Consider the following 15,874-nt stretch of genomic DNA (forward strand, 5'->3'; position numbering starts at 1 on the left):
AAAGGCCCTCCTCTGGTCCTCAAAGGGCCCCCGGATCCCCAAAGGGCACCCCCGGGCTCCCAAAGGCCCATCGAGCTCCCAAAGGACCAACGGGGTCCCAAAGGCCCTACACTGGTCCCCAAATGTCCTCCAGGCCCCCAACTGTCCCCCCGGACCCCAAAGGCCCTCCCCCGGCCCCCCAAAGGGCCAACCGGCTTCCAAAGGACCAATCGGTCCTCAAGTGTCCCCCAGACTCCCAAAGACCCCCCGGTGCCCCAAAGGCCCTCCCCCGGGCCGCCAAGGTCCCCCCCCGGCGCCCAACGTGCCCCCGGCGCCCCCAAAGTTCTAGTTCAATTTAAAATTTTCTCAACGAAGTGAAGAAAAGTTCAAGTTCTCTTCTGAACTTTACCAAAGAACACACATCAATTCTAATTTCTCCAGAGAAAACAAAAATCGTCCACTTCAGTTCTTTATTTCACAAAGACATAAAGAAATTTAAAGTTCAATTCTAATTTTTCGATAGAAGATAGAAAAAGTAATACCATACTTGTGAATATTTTAACAGAAGATAAAAAATTCTAGTTCAATTTAAAATTTTCTCAACGAAGTTAAGGAAAGTTCAAGTTCTCTTCTGAACTTTACCAAAGAACACAATTCAATTCTAATTGTTCCAGAGAAAACAAAAATCTTCCACTTCAGTTCCTTATTTCACAAAGACATAAAGAAATTTAAAGTTCAATTCTAAATTTTTCGGTGGGAGATAGAAAAATTAATACCATACTTGTGATTATTTTCACGGAAGATAAAAAGTTCTAGTTCAATTTTAAATTTTCTCAATGAAGTGAAGAAAAGTTCATGTTCTTTACTGAATTTTACCAAAGAACACAATTCAATTCTAATTTCTACAGAGAAAATAAAAATCTTCCGCTTAAGTTCTTTATTTCACAAAGACATAATGAAATTTAAAGTTCAATTCTAAATTTTTTCTGTTGAAGATAGAAAAAGTAATACCATACATGTGAATATTTTCCCGGAAGATAAAAATTTCTAGTTCAACTTAAAATTTTCTCAACGAAGTGAAGAAAAGTTCAAGTTCTCTTCTGAATTTTACTAAAGAACACAATTCATTTCTAATTTCACCAGAGAAAATAAAAATCTTCCGCTTCAGTTCTTAATTTCACAAAAGACATAATGAAATTTAAAGTTCATTTCTAAATTTTTCGGTGGAAGATAGAAAAAGTAACATCATACTTATGAATATTTTCAAGGAAGATAAAAAGTTCTAGTTCAATTTAAAATTTTCTCAACGAAGTGAAGAAAAGTTCAAGTTCTCTTCTGAACTTTACCAAAGAACACACTTCAATTATAATTTCTCCAGAAAAAATAAAAATCTTCCACTTCAGTTTTAAGTTCCCCAAAGACATAATGAAATTTAAAGTTCAATTCTAAATTTTTAGGTGGAAGATAGAAAAAGTAATACTATGACAATGATTGTTTTCCATGAAGATCAAAAGTTTCACTTTATTTATAATTTTTCTTAAATTCAGTTCTGATTTTTCTCAAAGAGATGAAAAATTTAAAGTTCATTTGTAAATTTTTCTCTAGAAGATAGGAAAAGTTATACTACGATTCTGATTATTTTTCAGTGAAGATAAAAAGTTTCACTTTAATTCTAATTTTCTTAAGTTCACTCTGATTTTTTGCAAAGAGATGAAAAATTTAAAGTTCTGTTCTATGATGATAAAAAGTTTCACTTTAATTCTAAATTTTCTTAAATTCAGTTCCGACCTTTCTCAAAGAGATGAAAAAATTTAAAGTTCTGTTCAATATATTTTCTCGGAAGAAGAAAAGTTCAACTTCGATTCTGAATTTTCTCATTGAAAATGAAATAGGTTATTGATCAATTCTATTTTCCCAAAATAATATAAAAATTTTCCACTTCACTTCAGATTTTTCTCGAAGAGATGAAAATTTAAAATACCATTCCAAATTTTTCATAGAAGATAGAAAAGTTCAAGTTCTCTTCTGAATTTTACCAACAAACACAATTCAATTCTAATTTCTCCAGAGAAAATAAAAAGCTTCCACTTCAGTTTTATGTACACCATGACATAGAAAATTTAAAACTCTGCTATAAATTTTTCTGTAGAAAATAGGAAAAGATATACTATGTTACTGATTATTTTCCATGAAGAGAAAAAGTTTCACTTTAATTCTAAATTTTCTTAAATTCAGTTCTAACTTTTCACATAGAGATGAAAAAAATTTAAATTTAGGTTCCAAATTTTTCATAGAATATTGGAAAAGTTATACTTTGATCGTGAATATTCAAGTTCTCTTCTGAATTTTATCAAAGAGCACAATTCAATTCTAATTTCTACAGAGAAAATAAAAATCTTCTACTTAAGTTCTTTATTTCACAAAGAAATAAAGAAATTTAAAGTTCAATTCTAATTTTTCGGTGGAAGATGGAAAAAGTAATACCATACTTGTGAATATTTTCACGGAAGATAAAAAGTTCTAGTTCAATTTTAAATTTTCGCAACGAAGTCAAGGAAAGTTCAAGTTCTCTTCTGAATTTTCTCAATGAAAAAGAAATTAGTCATTGATCATTTCTATTTTTTTCCAAATAATATAAAAATTTTCCACTTTAGTTCAGATCTGTCTCGAAGAGATGAAAAATTTAAATACTATTCCAAATTTTTCACAGAAGATAAAAAAGTTCAAGTTTTCTTCTGAATTTTAACAAAGAACACACTTCAATTCGAATTTCTCCAGAGAAAATAAAAATCTTCCACTTCAGTTCTTTATTTCACAAAGACACAAAGAAATTTAAAGTTTAATTCTAATTTTTTGGTGGAAGATAGAAAAAGTAATAGCATAATTGTGAATATTTTCCTGGAAGATAAAAAGTTCTAGTTCAATTTTAAATTCTCTCAACGAAGTGAAGAAAAGCTCAAGTTCCCTTCTGAACTTTACCAAAGAACACACTTCAATTCTAATTTCTCCAGAGAAAATAAAAATCTTCCACTTCCGTTCTTTATTTCACAAAGACATAAAAAAATTTAAAGTTCAATTCTAATTTTTCGGTGGAAGATAGAAAGAGTAATATCATACTTGTGAATATTTTCACGTAAGATAAAAAGTTTCACTTTATTTATAATTTTTCTTAAATTTGGTTCTGATTTTTCTCAAAGAAATAAAAAATTTAAAGTTCTGTTTCAAATTTTTCATAGAAGATAGAAAAAGTTATACATTGATATTGAATATTCAACATGAAGATAAAGAACTCTACTTTCGTTCAGAGTTTTCTAGAAGAAGTGCAATCTGTTCAAGTTCTCCTATCTATGGCTAAGTCTGCTAAAGACAAGCTATTTTTATGTGAAAACACAAAAAATCAGAAAAAATTATCAATGTTCCTCTAGTAGCTACGCAATTAGACTAAAAATGAAGATATTTATGCAGAGTTTCAACAAGCTATGGCTAAGTTTGCTAAAGACAAGCTATTTACTTGCGAAAACACGCAAAATAAGAAAAAATTTTCAAAGGGCCTTGAGGAGCTATACACTTAGACTAAAAATTAAGAAATGTATGCAGAGTTTCAACCAGCTATGGCTAAGTTTGCTAAATACATGCTATTTTCTTGAGAAAACCCACAAAATTAGAACAATTGTTAAATGTTCATTTAGTACCTATGCAATTAGACTAAAAATGAAGATATTTATGCAGAGTTTCAACTAGCTATGGCTAAGTGTGCTAAAGACAAGCTATTTTCGTGCGAAAACACAAAAAATCAAAAAAATTTTCAATATTGCTTTAGTACCTCCGCAATTATGATTAAATGAAGATATTTATGCAGAGTTACAACTAGATATGGCTAAGTTTGATAAAGACAATCTATTTTCTTACAAAAACAAACAAAAACACACGTAAAATGTTCAATTTTCCTCTAGTACCTACACAATTAGACTAAAAATTAAGATATTTATGCAGAGTTTCAACTATATATGGCTAAGTTTGCTAAACATCATCTACTATATATCGAAAACACCCACCCAAATCTAACATGATCAATGGTACTTTATTACATACGCAATTAGACTAAAAATGAAGTTATCTATTAAGAGTTTCAACTATCTATGGCTAAGTTTGCTAACGACAAGATATTTTCTTTCGAAAAAAAACAAAATCAGAAAAAATTTTCAATGTTCCTCTAGTACCTACGCAATTAGACTAAAAATGAATGTATTTATTCAGAGTTTCAACTAGCTATGATTAAGTGTGCTAAAGACAAGCTATTTTCTCACGAAAACCCACAAAATCAGAAAAAAATGTTCAATGTTCCTTTAGTACCTACGCAATTAGCATGAAATGAAGATATTTATGCAGAGTTTCAACTATCTATGGCTAAGTTTGCTAAAGACAAGCTATTTTCTTGCGAAAACACACAAAATCAGAAAAAATGTTCAATGTTACTTTAGTACCTACTCAATTAGGCTGATATGAAGTTATTTTTGCAGTGTTTAAACTTTCTTTGGATATGTTTGGTAATGACAATATATTTTCTTGCTAAAACACAAAAAAACAGAAAAAATGTTCAATGTTCCTTTAGTACCTACGCAATTAGACTTAAATGAAGATATTTATGCAGAGTTTCAACTAGCTATGGCTAAGTTTGCTAAAGACACGCTATTTTCTTGCGAAAACACACACAAAATCAGAAAAAATGTTCAATGTTCCTTTAGTACCTACGCAATTAGACTAAAATGAAGATATTTATGCAGAGTTTCAACTAGCAATGGCTAAGTTTGCTAAAGACAAGCTATTTTCTTGCGAAAACATACAAAATCAGAAAAAATGTTCAATGTTCCTTTAGTACATACACAATTAGGCTAAAAATGAAGATATTTATGCACAGTTTCAACTAGCTATGGCTAAGTTTGCTAAAGACAAGCTATTTTCTTACAAAAACACAAACAAAATCAGAAGTAAAATGTTCAATGTTCCTCTAGGACCTACACAATTAGACTAAAAATGAAGATATTTATGTAGAGTTTCAACTAGCTATGGCTAAGTTTACTAAAGACAAGCTATTTTCTTGCGAAAACACAAAAAATCACCAAAAATGTTCAATGTTCCTTTAGTACCTACACAATTAGACTAAAAATGAAGATATTTATGCAGAGTTTCAACTAGCTATGGCTAAGTTTGCTAAAGACAAGCTATTTTCTTGCAAAAACACAAACAAAATCAGACAAAATGTTCAATTTTCATTTAGTACCTACGCAATTAGACTAAAAATTAAGGTATTTATTCAGAGTTTCAACTATCTATGGCTAAGTTTGATAAAGACAATCTATTTTCTCACAAAAACACACAAAATCAGAAGAAAATTTTCAATGTTCATCTAGTACCTACGCAATTAGGCTGAAATGAAGATATTTATGCAGAGTTTAATATATCTATGGCTAAGTTTGCTAAAGACAATCTATTTTCTTGCGAAAACACACAAAATCAGAAAAAATGTTCAATGTTCCTTTAGTACCTACGCAATTGGGCTGAAATGAAGATATTTATGCACAGTTTCAACTATCTCTGGCTAATTTTGCTAAAGACAAGCTATTTTCTTGCGAAAACACAAAAAATCAGAAAAAATGTTCTATTTTCCTTTACTACCTACACAATTGGGCTTAAATGAAGATATTTATGCACAGTTTCAACTAGCTATGGTTAATTTTGCTAAAGACAAGATATTTTCTTGCGAAAACACAAACAAAATCAGAAAAAATGATCAATGTTCATTTAGTACATACGCAATTAGACTAAAAATGAAGATATTTATTCATAGTTTCAACTAGCTATGGCTAATTTTGCTAAATACAACCTATTTTATTGCTAAAACATACAAAATCAGAAAAAATTTTCATTTTTCATTTAGTACATACACAATTATTCTAAAAATTAAGATATTTATGCACAGTTTCAACTATCTATGTCTAAGTTTGCTAAAGACAATCTATTTTCTGGCGAAAACACAAAAAATCAGAAAAAATGTTCAATTTTCATTTAGTAACTACGCAATTAGGCTTAAATGAATATATTTATGCAGAGTTTCAACTATCTATGGATAAGTTTGCTAAAGACAAGCTAATTTCTCACGAAAACACACAAAATCAGAAGAAATGTTCAATTTTCATTTAGTACCTACGCAATTAGGCTTAAATGAAGATATTTATGCAGAGTTTCAACTAACTATGGCTAAGTTTGCTAAAGACAAGCTATTTTATTGCGAAAACACAAAAAAAATCAGAAAAAATGTTCAATGTTCCTTTAGTACCTACGCAATTAGGCTAAAAATGAAGATATTTATGCAGAGTTTCAACTAGCTATGGATAAGTTTGCTAAAGACAAGCTATTTTCTTGCGAAAACACACAAATCAGAAAAAATGTTCATTGTTCCTTTAGTACCTACGCAATTAGGCTAAAAATGAAGATATTTATGCACAGTTTCAACTAGCTATGGCTAAGTTTGCTAAAGACAAGCTATTTTCTTGCGAAAACACACAAAATCAGAAAAAATATTGTTAGGTTAGGTTAAGTTAGATTCGGTTAGGTTAGCCTACGTACGCGCGCATAGAGGTTAGGTTAGGTTGGATTAAGTTAGGTTAGGTTAAGTTAGGTTAGGTTAGTTTAGATTAAGTTAGGTTAGGTTAGGTTAGGCTAGGTTAGCCTACTTACGCGCGCGGCCGTAGGCTAACCTAGCCTAACCTAACTTAACCTAACGTAACTTAATCTAACCTAACCTAACCTAACTTAACCTAACCTAACTTAATCCAACCTAACCGAACCTATATGCGCGCGTACGTAGGCTAACCTAACCTAATCTAACTTAACCTAACATAACAATATTTTTTCTGATTTTGTGTGTTTTCGCCTAATTGTGTATGTACTAAAGGAACACTGAACATTTTTTCTGATTTTGTATGTTTTCGCAAGAAAATAGCTTGTCTTTAGCAAACTTAGCCATAGCTAGTTGAAACTCTGCATAAATATCTTCATTTTAGTCTAATTGCTTAGGTACTAAAGGAAGACTGAACATTTTTTCTGATTTTGTTTGTGTTTTCGCAAGAAAATATCTTGTCTTTAGCAAACTTAGCCATAGATAGTTGAAACTATGCATAAATATCTTCATTTAAGCCTAAATTCGTAGGTACAAAAGGAACAATGAACAATTTTTCTGATTTTGTGTGTTTTCGCACGAAAATAGCTTGTCTTTAGCGAACTTAGCCGTAGATAGTTGAAACTCTGCATAAATATCTTTATTTCAGTCTAATTGCGCAGGTACTAAAGGAACATTGAACATTTTTTCTGATTTTGTGTTTTAGCAAGAAAATATCTTGTCTTTTGCAATCTTAGCCATAGATATTTGAAACTCTGCATAAATATCTTCATTTCAGCCTAATTGCGTAGGTACTAGAGGAACATTGAACATTTTTTTCTGATTTTGTGTGTTTTTGTGAGAAAATAGCTTGTCTTTAGCAAACTTAGCCATAGCTAGTTGAAACTCTGCATAAATACCTTCATTTTTAGTCTAAGTGAGTAGGTACTAAAGGAACATTTAACATTTTTTCTTTTATTGTTTGTGTTTTCGCAAGAAAATAGCTTGTCTTTAGCAAACTTAGTCATAGCTAGTTGAAACTCTGCATAGATATCTTCAATTTTAGCCTAAGTGTGTAGGTACTAGAGTAAGATTGAACATTTTTTCTTATTGTTTGTGTTTTCGCAAGAAAATAACTTGTCTTTCGTAAACTTAGACATAGCTAGTTTAAACTCTGCTTAAATATCTTCATTTTTAGTCTAATTATGTAGGTACTAGAGGAACATTGAGCATCTTAGTTATGATTAGGTTTGTGTTTTTGTAAGAAAATAGCTTGTCTTTAGCAAACTTAGCCATAGCTAGTTGAAACTGTGCATAAATATCTTCATTATTAGCCTAATTGTGTATGTACTAAAGGAACACTGAAAATTTTTTCTGATTTTGTATGTTTTCGCAAGAAAATAGCTTGTCTTTAGCAAACTTAGCCATAGCTAGTTGAAACTCTGCATAAATATCTTCATTTTAGTCTAGTTTCGTAGTTACTAAAGGAACATTGAAAATTTTTTCTGATTTTGTTTGTGTTTTCACAAGAAAATATCTTGTCTTTATTACACATAGCAAGTTCTAGAATAAACTCTTAAAAATTTTATACTTTTAAGCATACTTTCGTATGTAATCTATTAACTTTGCACATTTTTTCTGATTTTGTGTGTTTTCTCAATTAAATAGATTGTCTTTAGCAAACTTAGCCATAGATAGTTGAAACTGTGCATAAATATCTTCACTTCAGTCTAATTGCGTAGGTACTAAAGGAACATTGAACATTTTTTCTGATTTTGTGTGTTTTAGCAAGAAACTATCTTTTCTTTTGCAAAATTAGCCATAGATAGTTGAAACTCAGCATAAATATCTTCATTTCAGCCTCATTGCGTAGGTACTAGAGGAACATTGAAAATTTTTTTCTGATTTTGTGGGTTTTCGTGAGAAAATAGCTTGTCTTTAGCAAACTTAGCCATAGCTAGTTGAAACTCTGCATAAATACCTTCATTTTTAGTCTAATTGCGTAGGTACTAAAGGAACATTGAACATTTTTTCTGATTTTTTTTGTGTTTTCGCAAGAAAATAGCTTGTCTTTATCAAACTTAGCCATAGCTAGTTTAAAATCTGCATAAATATCTTCATTTTTAGTCTAATTGTGTAGGTACTAAAGGAACATTGAACATTTTTTCTGATTTTGTGTGTTTTCGCAAGAAAATAGCTTGTCTTTAGTAAACTTAGCCATAGCTAGTTTAAACTCTGAATAAATATCTTCATTTTTAGTCTAATTGTGTAGGTACTAGAGGAACATTGAACATTTTACTTCTGATTTTGTGTGTTTTTGCAAGAAAATGGCTTGTCTTTAGTAAACTTAGCCATAGCTACTTGAAGCTCTGCATAAATATCTTAATTTTTAGTCTAATTGCATAGGTACTAAAGGAACATTGAACATTTTTTCTGATTTTGTGTGTTTTCGAGAGAAAATAGCTTGTCCTTAGCAAACTTATCCATAGATAGTTGAAACTCTTCATAAATATCTTCATTTAAGCCTAATTGCGTAGATACTAAAGGAACATTGAACATTTTTTCTGTTTTTGTGTTTTCGCCAGAAAATAGCTTGTCTTTAGCAAACTTAGCCATAGATAGTTGAAACTGTGCATAAATATATTAATTTTTAGCCTAATTGTGTATGTACTAAAGGAACACTGAAAATTTTTTCTGATTTTGTATGTTTTCGCAAGAAAAATAGCTTGTCTTTAGCAAACTTAGCCATAGCTAGTTGAAACTCTGCATAAATATCTTCATTTTAGTCTAATTACGTATGTCCTAAATGAACATTGAAAATTTTTTCTGATTTTGTTTGTGTTTTCGCAAGAAAATATCTTGTCTTTAGCAAACTTAGCCATAGATAGTTGAAACTCTGCATAAATATCTTCATTTAAGCCTAATTGCGTATGTACTAAAGGAAAATTGAAAATTTTGTGTGAGTGTGTTTGTTTTCTAAATAAAATAGCTTGTCTTTAGCAAACATAGCCATAGATAGTTGAAACTCTTCATAAAGATATTCATTTCAGCCTAATTGCGTAGGTACTAAAGGAACATTGAACATTTTTTCTGATTTTGTGTGTTTTAGCAAGAAAATAGCTTGTCTTTAGCAAACTTAGCCATAGATAGTTGAATTTCTTCATAAATAACGAAATTTCAGCATAATTGCTTAGTTAATAGAGGTAAAATGAACATTTTTTTCTGATTTTGTGTGTTTTCGTGAGAAAATAGCTTGTCTTTACAAAACTTAGCCATAGCTAGTTGAAACTCTGCATAAATATCTTCATTTTTAGTCTAATTGCGTAGGTACTATAGGAACATTGAACATTTTTTATGATTTTGTTTGTGTTTTCGCAAGAAAATAGCTTGTCTTTAGCAAACTTAGTCATAGCTAGTTGAAACTCTGCATAAATATCTTCATTTTTAGTCTAATTGTGTAGGTACTAGAGGAACATTGAACATTTTTTTCTGATTTTGTGTGTTTTCGCAAGAAAATAGCTTGTCTTTAGTAAACTTAGCCATAGCTAGTTGAAACTCTGCATAAATATCTTCATTTTTAGTCTAATTGTGTAGGTACTAGAGGAACATTGAACATTTTACTTCTGATTAGGTTTGTGTTTTTGTAAGAAAATAGCTTGTCTTTAGCAAACTTAGCCATAGCTAGTTGAAACTGTGCATAAATATCTTCATTTTTAGCCTAATTGTGTATGTACTAAAGGAACACTGAACATTTTTTCTGATTTTGTATGTTTTCGCAAGAAAAATAGCATGTTTTTAGCAAACTTATCCATAGCTAGTTGAAACTCTGCATAAATATCTTCATTTTAGCCTAATTACGTAGGTACTAAAGGAACACTGAAAATTTTTTATGAGTTTGTGTGTGTTTTCGCAAGAAAATTTTTTGTCTTTAGCAAAATTAACCATAGCTAGTTGAAACTCTGCATAAATATATTCATTTAAGCCCAATTTCGTAGGTTCTAAGGGAACACAGAACTTTTTTTCTGAGTTTTTTTGTTTTCACTCGAAAATAGCTTTGTCTTTAGCAAACTTATCCATAGATAGTTCAAAATCTGCATAAATATCTTAAAATCAGTCTAATTGTTTATGTAATAAATGAACATAGAACATTTTTTCTGATTTTGTGTGTTTTCGCAGGAAAATTTCTTGTCTTTAGCAAACTTAGCCATAGCTAGTTGAAACTCAGCATAAATATCTTCATTTAAGCCTAAGTGTGTAGGTACTAGAGGAATATTGAACCTGTTTTTCTGAGTTTGTGTGTTTTGTGAGAAAATTGAATGTATTTTTAAAACTTAGTCATAGCTAGTTGAAACTCTGCATAAATATCTTCATTTTTAGTCTAATTGCGTAGGTACTAGAGGAACATTGAACATTTTTTCTGATTTTTTTTGTGTTTTCGCAAGAAAATATCTTGTCTTTATCAAACTTAGCCATAGCTAGTTGAAACTCTGCATAAATATCTTCATTTTTAGTCTAATTGTGTAGGTAGTAAAGGAAAATTGAACATTTTTTCTGAGTTTGTGTGTTTTAGCATGAAAATAGCTTGTCTTTAGTAAACTTAGCCATAGCTAGTTGAAACTCTGCATAAATATCTTCATTTTTAGTCTAATTGTGTAGGTACTAGAGGAACATTGAACATTTTACTTCTGATTTTGTGTGTTTTGTAAGAAAATAGCTTGTCTTTAGCAAACTTAGCCATAGCTAGTTGAAACTCTGCATAAATATCTTCATTTAAGCCTAATTGCGTAGGTACTAAAGCAATATTGAACATTTTTTTGATTTTGTGTGTTTTAGCACGAAAATAGCTTGTCTTTAGCAAACTTAGCCATAGCTAGTTGAAACTCTGCATAAATATCTTCATTTTTAGTCTAATTGCATAGGTACTAAAGGAACATTGAACATTTTTTCTGAGTTTGTGGGTTTTCACAAGAAAATAGCTTGTCTTTAGCAAACTTAGGCATAGCTAGTTGAAACTTTGCATAAAAATCTTCATTTTTAGTCTAATTGTGTAGGTACTAAAGGAACATTGAACATTTTTTCTGATTTTGCGTGTTTTCGCAAGAAAATAGCTTGTCTTTAGCAAACTTAGCCATAGCTAGTTGAAACTCTGCATAAATATCTTCATTTTTAGTCTAATTGCGTAGGTACTAGAGGAACATTGATCATTTTTTCTGATTTTGTGTTTATTCACAAGAAAATAGCTTGTCTTTAGCAAACTTAGCCATAGATAGGAGAACTTAAACATTTTGCACTTCTTCGAGAAAACTCTGAATTAAAGTGGAGTTCCTTATCTTCATGTTGAATATTCACAATCAATGTATAACTTTTTCTATCTTCTATGAAAAATTTGGAACAGAACTTTAAATTTTTATTTCTTTGAGAAAAATCAGAACCAAATTTAAGAAAAATTATAAATAAAGTGAAACTTTTTATCTTCCGTGAAAATATTCACAAGTATGATATTACTTTTTCTATCTTCCACCGAAAAATTAGAATTGAACTTTAAATTTTTTTATGTCTTTGTGAAATAAAGAACTGAAGTGGAAGATTTTTGTTTTCTCTGGAGAAATCAGAATTGAAGTGTGTTCTTTGGTAAAGTTCAGAAGGGAACTTGAACTTTTCTTCACTTCGTTGAGAAAATTTAAAATTGAACTAGAACTTTTTATCTTCCAGGAAAATAATCACAAGTCTGCTATTACTTTTTCTATCTTCCACCGAAAAATTAGAATTGAACTTTAAATTTCTTTATGTCTTTGTGAAATAAAGAACTGAAGTGGAAGATTTTTATTTTCTTTGGAGAAATTACAATTGAAGTGTGTTCTTTGCTAAAATTCCGAAGAGAACTTGAACTTTTTTATCTTCTGTGAAATTTGGAACAGTATTTAAATTTTTCATCTCTTCGAGACAGATCTGAACTAAAGTGGAAAATTTTTATATTATTTGGAAAAAAATAGAAATGATCAATGACTAATTTCTTTTTCATTGAGAAAATTCAGAAGAAAACTTGAACTTTCCTTGACTTCATTGCGAAAATTTAAAATTGAACTAGAACTTTTTATCTTCCGTGAAAATATTCACAAGTATGGTATTACTTTTTCCATCTTCCACCGAAAAATTAGAATTGAACTTTAAATTTCTTTGTCTTTGTGAAATAATGAACTGAAGTGGAAGATTTTTATTTTCTCTGTAGAAATTAGAATTGAAGTGTGCTCTTTGATAAAATTCAAAAGAGAACTTGAATAGTCACGATCAAAGTATAACTTTTCCAATATTCTATGAAAAATTTGGAACAGAACTTTAAATTTTTTTCATCTCTATGTGAAAAGTCGGAAATGAATTTAAGAAAATTTACAATTAAAGTGAAACTTTTTATCTTCATGGAAAATAATCACTAACATAGTATAACTTTTCCTATTTTCTATAGAAAAATTTAGAACAGAACTTTAAATTTTTTATGTCTTGGTGTACATAAAACTGAAGTGGAAGCTTTTTATTTTCTCTGGAGAGATTAGAATTGAATTGTGTTTGTTGGTAAAATTCAGAAGAGAACTTGAACTTTTCTATCTTCTATGAAAAATTTGGAATAGTATTTTAAATTTTCATCTCTTCGAGAAAAATCTGAAGTGAAGTGGAAAATTTTTATATTATTTTGGGAAAATAGAATTGATCAATAACTTATTTCCTTTTCAATGAGAAAATTCAGAATCGAAGTTGAACTTTTCTTCTTCCGAGAAAATATATTGAACATAACTTTAAATTTTTTCATCTCTTTGAGAAAGGTCGGAACTGAATTTAATAAAATTTAGAATTAAAGTGAAACTTTTTATCATCATAGAATAGAACTTTAAATTTTTCATCTCTTTGCAAAAAATCGGAAAATGAACTTAAGAAAATTAGAATTAAAGTGAAACTTTTTATCTTCACTGAAAAATAATCACAATCGTAGTATAACTTTTCCTATCTTCTAGAGAAAAATTTAGAAATGAACTTAAAATTTTTCATCTCTTTGATAAAAATCAGAACTGAATTTAAGAAAAATTATAAATAAAGTGAAACTTTTGATATTCATGGAAAACAATCATTGTCATAGTATTACTTTTTCTATCTTCCATCTAAAAATTTAGAATAGAACTTTAAATTTCTTTATTTCATTGGGGAACTTAAAACTGAAGTGGAAGATTTTTATTTTTTCTGTAGAAATTAGAATTGAAGTGTGTTCTTTGGTAAAGTTCAGAAGAGAACTTGAACTTTTCTTCACTTCGTTGAGAAAATTTTAAATTGAACTAGAACTTTTTATCTTCCGTGAAAATATTCACAAGTATGATATTACTTTTTATATCTTCCACCGAAAAATTTAGAATTGAACTTTAAATTTCTTTATGTCTTTTGTGAAATAGAGAACTGAAGCGGAAGATTTTTATTTTCTCTGGTGAAATTAGAAATGAATTGCGTTCTTTAGTAAAATTCAGAAGAGAACTTGAACTTTTCTTCACTTCGTTGAGAAAATTTTAAGTTGAACTAGAACTTTTTATCTTCCGGGAAAATATTCACATGTATGGTATTACTTTTTCTATCTTCCACCGAAAAATTTAGAATTGAACTTTAAATTTCATTATGTCTTTGTGAAATAAAGAACTTAAGCGGAAGATTTTTGTTTTCTCTGGAGAAATTAGAATTGAATTGTGTTCTTTGGTAAAATTCAGTAAAGAACATGAACTTTTCTTCACTTCATTGAGAAAATTTAAAATTGAACTAGAACTTTTTATCTTCCGTGAAAATAATCACAAGTATGGTATTAATTTTTCTATCTCCCACCGAAAAATTTAGAATTGAACTTTAAATTTCTTTATGTCTTTTTGAAATAAAGAACTGAAGTGGAAGATTTTTGTTTTCTCTGGAGAAATTAGAATTGAAGTGTGTTCTTTGGTAAAGTTCAGAAGAGAACTTGAACTTTCCTTAACTTCGTTGAGAAAATTTTAAATTGAACTAGAACTTTTTATCTTCCGTGAAAATATTCACAAGTATGGTATTACTTTTTCTATCTTCTATCGAAAAATTAGAATTGAACTTTAAATTTCTTTATTTCTTTGTGAAATAAAGAACTGAAGTGGAAGATTTTTGTTTTCTCTGGAGAAATTAGAATTGAAGTGTGTTCTTTGGTAAAGTTCAGAAGAGAACTTGAACTTTTCTTCACTTCGTTGATAAATTTTTAAATTGAACTAGAACTTTGGGGGCGCGGGGGGCTCTTGGGGCGCCCGGGGGGGACGTTTGCGGCCGGGGGGAGGGCCTTTGGGGCACTGGGGGGGCCTTGGGGAGGCTGGGGGACACTTGAGGACCGATTGGTCATTTGGGAGCCGGTTGGCCCTTGGGGGGGCCGGGGGAGGGCCTTTGGGGTCCGGGGGGACAGTTGGGGACCTGGAGGACATGTGGGGACCGGTGTAGGGCCTTTGGGACCCCGTTGGTCCTTTGGGAGCTCGATGGGCCTTTGGGGGGCCCGGGGGTGCCCTTTGGGGATCCGGGGGCCCTTTGAGGACCAGAGGAGGGCCTTTGAGGGTCTGAGGAGGGCGTTTGGGGGGCTGGGGCTCTATGGGAGCTGGGGGGGCCTTGGAGGACCGGGGGCTTCCTTTGGGGTGGGGGTAGGAGGATTGGAACCCTTTGGGGTTGGGGTAGAGGACCTCACAACACTGTTCAAATGGAACTTGTGTATTATAACGACCACAGAGTTTCACCCTCAAATTCTCTTCTAAAATCTCTTCAAAAATCTTCTTTTAAAATGTCTCTATCTGTTTCACCGAAATAGTTCCATAACCTGTCTAAAACGGTTTCGCCCAAATAATCCCTAAACGTAAATTCAGCGTGTTCCTTTGTTATTGGCATCTCTGCGCTAATGCATTTCAAATTAATAAGAAACCTTTTCCTACGTTAATCTCTTCATCTCATAAATTTTCCTAGCTAAACTATTAGGGTTTCGTTAGAATATCAATTTATCTCTCCGACTTAAAGCTCCGTGAAGCCGTATTTAAAAATAGAATTTCTATCTCTTTAGACTCCCGCATAATTCCAAGATAACAAGTGATGTCAATTATAATTCCTGACACTAAAGATCAATGAAGCCCTATTTAAAAATAGAATATTAATTTTTCTCTCTGACCTAAAGAACGTTTATCCCTCAGACCTAAGATTAAAGAAACCTTAATG

The 15,874-nt window shown here is 30.7% G+C and overlaps 1 protein-coding gene across 1 annotated transcript in view; it reads left to right on the top strand.

Moving 5' to 3' along the window:
* LOC148949074 (uncharacterized) overlaps positions 1-15,874 on the top strand; it is a 121,554-nt gene that overhangs the window by 63,985 nt on the left and 41,695 nt on the right. The window lies entirely within an intron of this gene.

The sequence above is a fragment of the Artemia sp. Qi Xiang Cuo genome, chromosome 8, assembly GCF_049724085.1.
Source record: "Artemia sp. Qi Xiang Cuo chromosome 8, ASM4972408v1, whole genome shotgun sequence".
NCBI lineage: Eukaryota > Metazoa > Arthropoda > Branchiopoda > Anostraca > Artemiidae > Artemia > Artemia sp. Qi Xiang Cuo.